This window comes from Falco punctatus (assembly GCF_963210335.1).
Source record: "Falco punctatus genome assembly, chromosome: 3".
NCBI classification, from domain to species: domain Eukaryota; kingdom Metazoa; phylum Chordata; class Aves; order Falconiformes; family Falconidae; genus Falco; species Falco punctatus.
In genome coordinates this window covers 48,839,306-48,853,061 of record NC_137582.1, presented here as the reverse complement: position 1 = coordinate 48,853,061, position 13,756 = coordinate 48,839,306, and the positions used below count along the sequence as shown (strand labels likewise).

Sequence of the window (13,756 nt, the reverse complement as noted above, 5' to 3'; positions counted from 1 at the left end):
GTGAAAGTAATCGCTAGTCTAATGAGAAGTTACAGAAAATAGAACTAACAAAACACACATGGCTCTGAAAGTTAGTGGAAAAGACATTTTTTTCTGGGCCTGAGTCTACTAAAACCATTGCAGCCCAGGCTGCCTTAAGTCACGGTAATCACACCTAAATAGCAGTTTGATTACAGGATCTATTCATTTTAGTTCAAGCGCTCCATCCCTGATGCCTGACCTCAGCTCACCTGTTGTATTGGGTTTGTGTGGTTAGGTTTTGGTAGCAGGGGGCTACAGGGGTGGCTTCTGTGAGAAGCTGTGAGAAACTTCCTCCATGTCCAACAGAGCCAGCGCCAGCTGGCTCCAAGATGGAAAAAAACAAAGTTGTGCCCAGGAAGAAGGGAAGGGTGGGGGGAAGGTATTTTAAGATTTAGTTTTTATATCTCACTACTGTACTTTGATCTGATAAGTAATAAACTAATTTCTCCAATTTGAGCCCGTTTTGCCCATGGCAGTAATTGCTGAATGATCTCCCTGTCCTTATGTCGACCCATGAGCCTTTTGTTATATTTTTTTCTCCCCCTTTTGCAGAAGGGGAGTGATAGAGCAGCTTTGGTGGGCACCTGGTGTCCAGCTCAGGTCAACCCACCACACCTGTGTACCAGGAGGTCTATTCTCAGAAACAGGTACTGAGCTGAGGTTTACTGTGCTGCAGGAGATTAAGTTGGAGGACAGGGAATATTTGATATCATTTTAACTTTGGAAGAATTCAGCATTAACAGATAGATCTGGGCTTTTTGTAGCGTTAGCATTGTGGCTGGGCTGAAGTAACCACAGCAGGATGAGCTTATAGTTGTGAAGACTGCTATATTAGCAACAGCAGAAACAAAAGATCCTTCATACCCAAGAAACTGAAAAAAAGCATCAGTTCTTTTTCTGATGGCACTCTCCTTTACCCACTCGTAAACAAGTGGTCTCCAAGGAATAGATATCATTTTATTGATATATTATCAGTTGGTTGATCTATGAAGTTTTTCTTAATTTTTCATTTACCACTGGGATGCATGGGCTCTGCCTGGGCCCATATATATGTACCTGTTGTGGTTTAACCCAAGCTGGCAACTAAGTACTATGCAGCTGCTCGCTCACCCCATCCTGCCTACACCCAGTGGGACAGGGAGGAGAACTGGGAAAAAGGTAAAACCTGAGGGTTGATAAAAGAAAAATTTAATAATTGAAATAAAATGAAATAATAATAACAACAACAATAACAATTGTAATGAAAATAAGAGAAGAAAGGGAGAGGAATAAAGTCCAAAGGGAAAGGAAAGAAAACCCTAAACCAGCAAGTGATGCACAATACGCCATTGATGCTACCAGTTGCTGACCCATGCCCAGCCAGTCCCTGGACATCATCTGCTAGCCCCCGCCAGCTCCTCCAGTTTATATACTCAGCATGATGTTCTACAATGTGGAGTATTCCTTTGGCCGTTTGGGGTCAGCTGTCCTGGCTGTGTCCCCTCTCAATTTTTTGTGCCTCTCCAGCGTTCTCACTGTAAGGGCCTAAACAACTGAAAATTCATTGACTTAAACTAAAACCATCAGTGTGTTATCAAGATTATTCTCACACTAAACCCAAAACACAACATTGTACCGGCTACTGAGATGAAAATTAACTCTATCCTGGCTGAAACCAGGACAATACCCTACTGATTTGTTACTTGGATCAGTAAGCTGCCATATGGCTGTTTTAATTTCTACTTATACGGGCAGCAGTGTGACACAAAAGCCAAGGACTTGTCATAAATTGTCTTTTCCCTGCTTTATTTACTGTAAATTGAAAAAAGCACCATCATCACATGAGGGAGGGTTAGTTAACTACTGCAAGTACATGGAGAATACTATCCAGATGGATTGCTTTTTCCTTTTTTTTCTGCGGTTGCAGTCACAAACAACTGGAGAGTTGCATATAATTTAGGATAAGCCCACATCTTCCAGGAACCAAATGCAGTGTGAAGGATTTCATGACTGACCTTAAACCCCATTGCCACCAACTACTCATGGCGAGTGATTTCTTGATGAGTTGATGGCTCTGGTTTTTCGACTAGTTTTCCTTGATAAAATGGAACTATGCACTTTCCTGTGCTTGTCTGTTCATAGAACAGATCACCAGAAATAGATAAATACATATTTGTTGACCTCAGACATCACAGAACTTTAACAGAATCATAATTTATAGAAACTGAAGTTATTTCTCATATCTAAGTCAAACTCCCTTTTGTTTTCTGTTCTTTATCTTCTTCTGTTGGCACATCAGATCAATAACATTAAATGCTTCCTTTCATCAAATAAACAAAGTGGCCAAGGCCTATTATAACAATGACCCCAGCAGCTCCTCCTAACTCTACTGAAAGGGACAATACACAGATTTCCTCCCAGGACACTCCCAAAAGCAAGTGCACTGTTGGTCATGGCTACAAGTCCAACCAATTTCTTTAGGATTGTCCAACTGGAGCCACTTTTCTTCAGTACAGGGCTCCACATCAGCAGATTTTTTTCTAAGGGTAAGCAGAGGAGAGAACACCCTATTCTAATCCAGGTTTTGCAACAAAAGCAAAATAAACCATCACTATTTGGTCTTTCTGATCTGGTACCATGATGGGTTTTACAGATAGACAATTACTAATAGCTTGGTTTGGGTTTTGTTTTTGTAACAGATGTGTGTTCAGGGAGATAATTTTTCTGAAGGATCTATCTTTCTCAGAACCTTTTGCTTTTTGTACGTTTATTATAGTATGAGACCAGAGTAATGTTGGTACGGGGTAAAAATCCAATAAAAGATCACTAGACTTTAGAGCTTTAATTTACCATGAATGAGCAGTCTGGGTTGGCAGGCATCCAAACCACTACCTCTCACCAATTTTATTTCAAAGGAAATGATTCTTAAAATAAATGTTTCTGTTTTGCAACGCTGTTAGACAAGGCCAGCACTTTCACCTGATGCTGCGGCAGGCTGAATGGTGTCCAGTGAATTTGCAGGGGCTCCTGTCTTGCTCTGGTCTTACTCGCTGACACTTGCTGTTGGGGGACTGTGCTGTAGTGCAAAGGCAAGTTTTGTCTGTGTGATTGAGACCAGTCCAGCAGCATTTGACTTCAAGGGGGAAATGCTAGCTTACAAAATATGAAGCTGGAGCAACTCAGACCTGCTCAGGAAGTTTACAGCTAACCATTCTGGTGTAAGACATTTCAGGGACAAGGAATCAGCATAACTGAATTGAGAGATGACCAAACAAAATTAGGAACCCTAAACCTTCACTACTTCATCAGTCAAATGGAACTATAAAGGCTTTAAATTCAGATACGTTTATGTGTGTCAGTGACAGCAAACTACTCAAGCCTTCAACACACAGAATCTACTGAAAGTTCACAGCCCTGCTGCCTGTGCTGGAACTACTCGTGCCCTCTAGCAATCCCCAAACTCAGCTGAATGAGGGCCTTCAGGAACAAGGCACTAGTTAAAATATTTAAACTTCTTTGAGATTAAGTTTAAACATCCCTTTAAAGTGGTGTCATCAGGAGGAGTTGTGAACAAGCCTTTTTGAATGGCCATCATCAGGTCTAAAGTAATGTATGAGGAATACGTCCTAAAAACGTTGACTAAGTCCAGCCCATATTAGCAATGGCCAAAAAAACCTAAAGGTGTGGGAAATTTGGGGATCAGTTCATTTTTCAAGTGACAAGACAAAGAAATAACATAATTGTTGGAACGGATGATGGTCTGCCTAAAAGGAAATGGATGCCTACAAACCTTTGAGTCCAAGAGATGAATGTATTATGCTGGGCTTGAGCCACACTCCCTAGATCATCTGGAGGAAGCCTGCAAAACTCTGTGTTATATTGTTCCCTAACTAGATAGCAGCTTCCAGAATTCAGGGGTTCCTTTCTATTATTTTTCCAGCAGGACTAAAGTATGTCTTTACATTAAAAACAGGGAGCAGGGCAGGGTGTGAATTCCTTGGAAGAGATTGGGTTGGTTTGCAAATACATACTGGCGAAGTTCAGACATTTGGCTACACCCTGACTTACCTACAATAGCTAAAATAAGGTCATCAGCCTGCAAACGATTTCTTGTGGGTCTTGCAGCAGTCAGGTCAGGTAAAAATTGCCATTTTGGAAATGAAGGCAAAACATACCCTCTGAATATGTCTGATCTATATATTATACACCTCAACTGCAAAATTTTGCAGTCTCCTTTCCAAGCTGACATCATTATCCAACATACCCTTTAAAAAGGCGACAAAAGTTGAATTAAAAAGTGTGAATAAAATTAATTTCTTGATAAAAAGGCCAAATCAGAAGTTTCACCAAAAACTCTTTGCTTGTCAAAGAATATTTGAATATTAGTTTCAAAGCAAGAATCCACTTAGATACAGTAAGTAGATTTCCACAGCTCCAAGCCAAATAACATTAGGGACAGCAATTGAAATCCCCTCTGTTTTCTGTTCATTTTTACTATTTGGAAAGGCACATTTTTTCCCATTGCAAAAAAATGTAGCATGTTGTATATTTCTGTTCTATTGCTGCTTTATTTATTCTAACAAATAGGATAAAGGAGGTCTTCAAGTAAACACAACTTTAAGAACACCCTTATGATAAATAATTGAATGCCTCCCATATGAAAAGAAACACTTACTTTTTGCATGTCAATTTAGTCAGTTCAGCCATCAATCTAAAGTGTGTAATTGCTTCAGTTAACAATCAGAGGACTTGGAAGCTTACACCAGCCAAGACCACGGCAGGAAATTACCCAGTTTATTGTGATTTATAAGAGATATTAAAGAGTAGAAATACTGAAGGGTTGGCTGGGAAAGGATATCTTTTCAATCAAGTGCAAGTACACAGAGCTCAGCCTGGAATCACTCCTACTAAACTTTCTTTAAGCATTCACACTTTACTATTTTTTCTGTAAATAAGTTCCTGTTAGAATTCTTTTTTTGCTTGTACATAAAAACAGCCAATATTTCTGAAGAATCCTCCCCCTCTCAATTTAAATGTAGCAATTCTGGTTCCTAGTGTCAACAAATATTCCCTAGAAGAACAGTTCAAGCTGGTTAGGAGTGGGATGTTTTCAACAGCACCAAAAAAAATATCTAGTGAAACAAGCAAAGTGATTTTTATTCAATTAAGAATATGTAGCTGAATTTTAACCTAGTCTGTCTGCTGCTACTACAGCTGAAAAACATTTCAATCAGAACTAACAGAGGTTTAATTCTAGCCTTTGTATAAATATAAAGAAGTCTTAAATCGCTATTTAAAGGTGAGCAAAAAAACCCACAAGCTTCTGGAACACCATCTGCAGTGCCCAGAAGGTAATAATCAGAGGTTGTCTACTTGCTATTTTGCCAGTTCATTTGTAAATCACAAAGCTTAAGCATCAGATCTGCACTGCACTTATGGAAGAACTTGAACAGTTCCACAGAAAATGCTGTATCACAGCAAGTAAAGAGGCAAGCAGCTAAGGAAAGATATTAAACACTTAATCAAACTGTATATATATATATACTATACAAAAGTATAGGCTCTATTTCCGATTCAGATCTCAAACAGTTACACAGTTATTTTCATTTGTGTTGTTTTTTCTAAAAAGTTGGGCTCACTCAGAGGGAATGGTTTGCCCTGTGTTAAATGGTGGAGGGAACTTAACAGAGAATTGTTCTAAGCTTGTTTTCTTTCAAGTTACCATAAAGTTTAGGTTTATATTACTGGGAAGTATAAAAATATGAACATTCTTGCAGATACTGCTAAGTCCTTTAGATTTTAATAGTTTCTGGCAGATACCGATATCTCTGTTTGCATAAACTGGTCCACAATCTAGATAGAAATACACCCACAGGGAAAAAATAGAAAAACCTATTCAAATGCCTTTCCCTCAAAAGCCCCTTGTGGTCCAGAATTAATTTTAGTAGAATCTGCAGAGAAACCAGAAGGTCACTAACACAGACCCACATCTTAAGCGGGTTGCTGGTGTTTCAGTAGTTGCTTGTGTGAATGTCAGAAGCCATATATACCCCGTAACTTCAATAACTAAGACAAAAGAATACTTGACTGTGCAAAAATATAATCTTACATAAATATTTAAAGAGAGTAGTGATATTTTAAAATTAGCATCGGCAGTATGACCCAGGGACTCTCTCCATAGTAGTTACAGACCAGTTTCCTTCTTGTTCCAGCCTGTTTGTTTGCTGTCCTCTGCAGGTCCAAGTGAAAAACAAAGCATGAAGATTTTAATCAAGGCAAAGATAAATCCCATTCAAATGCAACAAATCCATCACGCTAAGTGAAGTAAGCTATGTCGCATGCAAATATCAAAAGAAATTTCTCTGCGGTCTGAGTCCTCTGTTAGTAGCAGGTCCCATTTGCAAGCACCACTGGTCAGACTATACCTACACCAGAGGCAAGATTGCAGGAATGGGGAAAAGGATGCATAGAGCTTCTTGGGATTTGTCTTTGTGTTACTCTTCCAAAAGCTTTCCTGAATACACTTTACTGCAAGAACTGAAGCTTCTCCATCCTGCTGTCTCCACCTGTAATTAAGGTTAACTCGGTTACCCACTAGTCCTCATACACAGCTCATTCCCAATTTGACTCCCACCATTCTGTCAGCCTGAGCTCCGAGTTCATGCTGGGCTGCTGGGTACAAGCCTTCACCTGGTCCCAGTCTTTGCAGTGCTCATCTCCCCATCCCACTGCTTCCAGCAACAAGTCTGGATTTGTTGGGCAGCTGCCAACCTTAAATAGTGCAAAACCAGCCAGTGCTTACTGCCTTGCATTTGGCCCTTCTGAACACCATTTGTGGGGGGGTGAGGGGGCGGGGGTGTCTGTGTGCACACACACAGAGACAGGCACTGTGCAGAGCAGTTCCTAGGGTTCTGCAAGGGAGGCTACCGCATATCCTAGCAATGGGCCACTAGAGCAAATCGCTGCTATGTTTGACATCAAGCAGGGAGAAACAGTGCACATGGTCTACTTGAAGGTTGCCCCTCAGCTGAATGAACGCTCTCTGGTTTCACCCCTGTGATCAGTAGGACCACCTTAGGCCACTTTGTCCCCTGCCACGTGCTTCAGCCCCTTGTCACTTTACATTCCCAAGACAGGCAGGTGGAAATCAAGCCCTATTCCTCTCATCACTACTAAATTGTAACAGCTTTTTGGACAGTAAGATACTGCCCATGTTTGCAGGAGGAAAGCCAAGTACAGTTGCTGGTCCTGCCTCCGTGCTGCAGCATCTCTCTGAGCTCCCCACCGCAGTTCCTTCTGCCTCCCTGGGGTAAGAGTCTGCAAATGCCCAAGGGCTGAAAATCTGCCCACATCATCTAACATGCAGACAACAATATTCAGAGACATCAGAATAAAACTTATTTAAAAAATAATCACAAATTAATAAAAAAAGGGCTTTCTTATGTGTTTTGTGTGTAAAGAACAATTCCACCAGTTCTAACTGGTGAATTGGTATACCAGCATTTATCATCCAACAATTTCATCATTCAGTTTGCCACACCTCAGCAGTGATCTCCATGTGCTGAAGAATCAGCATAACTGAGAGGAACAAGAGATTACAAAGCTTTTCTATAACTCAGTCCTACCTCAAGAAAAAACTCTGCTTAATATATGTCCATTCTCTCCATATAACATTACTAACATTACCCTTCTCTAATATCAGCCCAAAATTTTTAGACTTAAAAAAACCCCAGACAAACCTAAAACCAACAAAAAACCCCACCCAAAGACTAAAAACAACAACAAACCAACAGCCCTAGAAGTCAAGATCCATATTCTCTTTCTTTGGAGATTTAGGGAACATAGTCATGTGTAATGGCAACTTCAAGGCTTTCTCAGTTGATGATATGAGAACCTTTGGCTTACACTGGTTTCACTGGACAGACATAAACTTAGCCCTTCTCATTGCTGCCAGGAGCCTTACAGAATCCAACCTACATTTGTCTGAAAGTCCTGAATACACCACTGATGTGCCATTGCTCTAGCTGCCCTAGGACTGACAGAAGTAAAAGGAAGACATTTGATGAACATATGGATGCAGTAATTTTCACACTGAGAGTCATCTGGAAAATGCCATAAAAGCAATAGATCAGAGAAAAAACACCACCCCACTTTGCTTTAATTTACTGTTTAAACAATTTCCTTCCCCCCCGCCCCTTCTTTTTTTGAAGGGATACTAAAAGGAGAAAAAAAAGTTTCCTCTTTAAAATGCTTGGTACTGAATTATTTCCAGATAAAGTGTGGCACCTGACTGGGTAACAGAAAAATTGCATACTTTAGGTACCTAGTTCTATTTTTCACAGATTCCTTCACACTTTCAAAACACTGCTGGATCCTGTACTGTCGGATAAGCAGTTGCTTTTGTGCCAGTATTGTCACTGCAACACAAGTGAGAAGATACTTCAGGTACTGTTGCAACCATAGGTTTGCAGTGTGATTTGGGGGGGGTTGTGTGAGGGTTTGGCTGGTTGGTTTGTTTGTTCAACTTAGTTTATGGCACTTAGCTGATGGAACACTTGTGAAAAATTGGAGTAACCAATGATAATTCTTGAACTGTTGTGTGCCAAAAATTAAACTCCTGCAAACCTCCCACCTCCTCAGGCTAAGAAAATAGGAAAGGGCCATATGATCCAGACAAAAGTCCTTAGTTCAGGTGCTCTGCTCCAACTAGTTCTCATGATGGTGAAGAACAAAAGCAAAGGGAAGAAGTTTAAGTGTTAACAGTGTTTATGCCCGGTTTCCAACACACCAAGGTTTAGTGACTTCCTGAGCCAGCAGTTATATTGGTACCTTAATGTACAGACATATCTGCAGTAAGTAATGCAATTTTATTATACTTTGTGTATACTATCTTTTGCATTATACTTGCTGCTTAGTAATTCCACTTGGTCACCCCACTTTGTGTCAAGAAAATCTGTGAATATTCACTCCCTGTATATCATTCTACAGCAGGCCCTGAGACAGGCGGCTCCCACCCACAGGCACAACACAGCATCACACAGCTGGGCACTAAGGCATCACCCACCTGGCTGATAACAATGCAACTGCAAAGCAATCAGCATCCCAAAGCGATTACCCTCATTTGACAGGCAGGACTGGTGTTTCAGACACAGCAAATGGATTGCTGAGAATAGCTTTCTCCTACTGTGAAAGAGTAAAGAAATGATTAAAAGCAACCTGACATGTTCTAAATACCAATTTCAGATATTCAAGGTACCCACGTGTGATCCTTTGAAAGAGGCAGAAACATTACCAGGCATACAACCGGCCTCTTTGCTGCGACTATTATACAAGAAGCAGCAATACATGCTCAACTGTGGTTGGAAATCACAGCCCTGGGTGGTGCAGGAGTGTGTGTGGTTGTGCTGCGGCAGAGTGACAGAATGCTCTGCCCATCCCAGCTGGTACCTCAACCAGCCCCCACATGAACTGCCTCAGCATCGTCACAAGCAGCATCCCCAGCAGCATGGCTTGCCAGGTGTCACACTGGCTTCAGGTGGGTCTTGCTGCTGCTGCACCTGATCACTGTGTCTCACCCCACAACCTTTCCCAAGGAAACACGATGTTGTCCACATCTAAATTTTTTCACTCCTCTATTTCCCACATCTGCTTTCATCTTCTGTAATCCAAAGCTTTGCTTGGTACCATTAATTTTTCCCCTGAACTCCTCTCCCCTGTCTCAGGCCCTCCTACATACCTGGCCACCATGGCGAGTGTCTGAACATCAATAAAAAATTTCAGTTAATTGACTGGGGCAAAAGGATAGCAAAATCATGAATTAATATGTGGTTGCAGCAGGGCTATGGGTTAGAACAGGAATCTGTAATTACTATTGATTTTAACAATGCTCTGAAAACTGGTGATCTGTAGTCACCTGGCACTATGTTGACAGTGTAAAACTACAGTATTTGTAGTGTTTATTGACTCTTTGAAAACTAGAGGATAATTTTTTCATTACAGAATTGTAAACAGTTATAGGAGGAAGAAAGGGAAACATGAAAACTTACTTCAGCATCACACTTTATGGTAGTTTCTTCTCAGACATTTCAGTATTTCATCCTTGGGGGGTGTGGGGGGGGTGTGGGGGGTGGGCTGTAAACTTTTCTGCTTGCTCTGTCCCTCCCAGCACCTGAGACATCCTTCCTCTGAGCTCTTCTCGCTGTTTTTGTTAATGATAAAATTGCCTCACACTCTCCCATCTCTCTCTTTTCAAGGTTTTCTTTGCTGCTCTTCACCCCAATTAACCAACTCTGCCTTTGAAGTTTATCTGAATTTACTGTCTTCACATTTCTTGCTTAACACATTCCTCTTGCCATAGGCAGTTCTGAACATCAGTGTCAGGGCCAAACACAGGAAGTCTAAGAGGTGCCCTGAGAATGATAAAACACACAAAAAACCCCCTCTCAATCATATGAAGTGAAATTGTAAAAAGTAGCCTGAAAGGGATATGAGAACTCGGTGCTGTCATAACAGCATACAGAAGAGCTATCATAGAAATAACCAGTGCTCCGAGAATGTATACAAGAAATTTCTGTGCTCCTTCCCTGTTAACACAGTAACAAAGCAGATTTCCAAAGCTCTTTTCGTCCTAAGTGCAATTAAAGTGTTGATAACATACTGCCATGAAAAGCTGTGAAGGTCAAGAAATCTGCAAAGTTCAAGGAGACAGCAGTCATTTCTGTGGATGATAGGAACGTACACAGTGTCATAATTCATTACAACTGATCCAGTGCAAAAGACATTAAACCACAGGCTTCAGGATCTAAGCCAATTTAAAATGATTTCAATTCAGAATTACCCTTCAAATGTTAGTAGACGAGCAAAGGCTACATAATCCCATTTTAATCTGAAATATGACGCTAATAATTTCTGGAGACATGGTATGGGATTAGGTGGGTTTTGGACCTAATCCATGATGGTATTTCCTATATGTCTGCTCAGTTCTACTTTTAGCTTTTCTGCTAACCCCCTTCAAGGTGCCCAGGAGCAAAACAACTGTTGCCTGCATTTGTCTTCGCTTGCAACCTTGAGACTATAATGCTCTCAAAGACACAGAGCATGATATAAAGGTCAGGAGATGAATCCTTCTCCACAAGAAAGAAATACTACCAGAATATCTCCTAATTTCCATAATTTTTGAACACTGCAAAGGGAAAAGCAAACGTTCAGGGAAAACACAGAATGGAGCAAAAATTTTAGAAGTTCAAATGTATTGTCTGAACTATACTTTTCTATTTAATAATTGTTTCTCAGTGCTGCTTTTTTAATGCTAGACTTGGACGGAAAGGGCAAAGATCTCTAACCAACTTTTGCAGCATCAAGAAGGTTGTTTTGAAATACATCAGGATTTGAGAAACCTGGGGAGATCCAAGACTGGCTAATCCAAGCATTCCAGTACTACAGGTCACATCCCAAAGCATCACTTCATAGACTGAAAAACATAAGAATTTTTCAAAAAATCATTAACTTTCAATCTATTTGTCTTCTGAAATTAGAACATTTAGTCAAACTATTTTTCCAAGCCTACACATATACATGAAGCATGAAATTCCATGGTTCGAGGCTTTAAAAAAAAAACAAAATCAAAACATTACAAGGCCTAGGAGTTCTCAGTTCTAATGCCATTACAAAACAGCCAGCATACCTGCAGACTTTTCTTTTTTCCTCTGCTCTGATCAAGCTGTGAAAAAAAAATGAAAAAACAGGGTAAAGTCCTGATATAAAATAAAAAACTCCTATTTGATCTCCTGGAGCCAGACTTTCATCTCATGAATTGTTATAACATGGCCAAGAATTATATCCAGCTATTGTTCAACTAATCCACCGTCCCCCGATAGCAAATGCACGAGATTCAGTGTAAATCAATGTCCAGAACTATGAAAGGATTCCTGGGAAACCCCTAAGTCATCAACTCTGTTATAAATAAGGAATGTGATTAAATAAAACAAAAGTATAAACAGACCCTCAGAATATTGTACTTTTCTTCCTGGAGCTTTTCTTTATTGTTCCGAAGTAAACAATTCACATGATATCTTTTTTTCCTCTTTTGCATGGCCTGTTCACAAGCACATACTGCATCTGCCTTCTCTTCCAATTTCCTTGCTGCCTCTAAAGCTGCTGAAGACTCTTCACCTTTTTGATATTTCTCGACTGGCAGTATACTTCACACATCTGTTTTTCCAGAGTAACAGATGTTGTTGCTCAACAAAGACAACAGTCTATACGTTCAGGCTAGGAAGTGCAGAAAAAGCATTTAGATCTAGTTTCTGCTTTTTCTCAACAGATGCTTCAACAACATAGATTCCTTAAATAACATGTATTTCAAGTGTATGTGCTCAGGGTTTATAAAACAGACCAAAGTGCAGTGGACATAGATCATTCTTGCTGCTCAAAAGGGCAAAAGGCAGCATCCTTCTCATACATAAAAAAATCAAGTCCTTAGCCCTCAAGCGGTCATTAATTGTAAATAACCAAATCCACTACAATCATGTGATTTTGAACAAGATATTAATCTATGATACATTAATACATACTAACTGCCTCAATGTGATTCTGCTCTATTCTTTTGTGTTCTTATTTGGGGCCTTGTTGCTCAGTAACATACCACACCTTTTAACAACAAAATATCTCCAAACTGAGACAGAGAAAATAGATTTCACTTAGCAACCTGGACAGAAATACTTGGGGATTATCATTCTGTTCATGATTGTTGTTTCTTTTCATGACTGTTATTTTCACACATTAAATAAGTATTTCCTTTTCTGATGTTTTAATACCATTGTAACTAAATCCATGTCCTTATTGGAACCAAAGGTGTGTCCTATATGTGCTTGCAGTATAGCTTGGAAGTTACATGGCTCCACAGAAGAATCTGTAAGTTCTGCTAAAGTGACATGACCATACTAGAAGTTGACACAGGCATTGCTACTCAGTCAGTAAGCCAGAGCCTGTGAGGACCAGCAGTTTCCCTCACACGTTTGAAAGTGTGCATCCGATACATGACGTGTCTGAGGGAGCAAATGCATCTCTAATCCTATGAGAGTCTGCTAACGTCTCTATTACTGATGGCTGACATCTTCTGAATCAGAAGGATTATAGTCTTGTTTTGTTTTCCTTTAGTTTTAACTGTGAAAATTATAGCTGCTATATAGTCGTGTGTATAAAAAAATATATGAAACCTCATCAGATTCATAGGATCATAGAAGCACTGGTTAGAAGCCACCTCTGGAGGCCATCCAGTCCAGCCTCCTGATTGAGTGGTAGGAAAGTCTCCAGCACTAGAGCAGGTCAGCCATAGCTTTGTCCAGCAGAGTTCTGAAAGCCTCCAAGAATGCTGATCCCAGCTCTTTCTGGCAACCTACTGAAGTGCTGCACCACCCTCCTAGCCAAGAAAGGCCACTCTGAAATCCCTAAATTATGATTTGTCCCACGCTTTATCATATTTCACTATCCAAAAAAGCTTGGCTTTACTATGCTTGTAACTCCCCTTGAAGTAACCTGAGGCTGCTACTGAATCCCCCCTTATCCTGCTCTCCAGTAGCTGCATGCTGCCACTAACCCCTCCCTGCCATAGTCCCTTAGCCCCTCCCCACAGGGCAGGTACCTCTGACTATCTTGGTAGCTCTCTGCTAGACCTTCTTTCAGTCCAACATCCTTCTCAAACCCAGGGACCCAGAAGAGGACACACTAGAGCAGCCTCAGCAACACCAAGCAGACA

At 40.5% G+C, this 13,756-nt stretch overlaps 1 long non-coding RNA gene across 1 annotated transcript in view; it reads left to right on the top strand.

The window, feature by feature from the left end:
- LOC308061490 overlaps nt 1-13,756 on the top strand; it is a 45,404-nt gene extending 31,648 nt beyond the window's left edge. The window contains exon 2 of the long non-coding RNA XR_013927252.1: nt 1-13,756. This exon is cut by the window's left edge and continues 30,911 nt beyond it. This is a non-coding gene — a long non-coding RNA (uncharacterized lncRNA).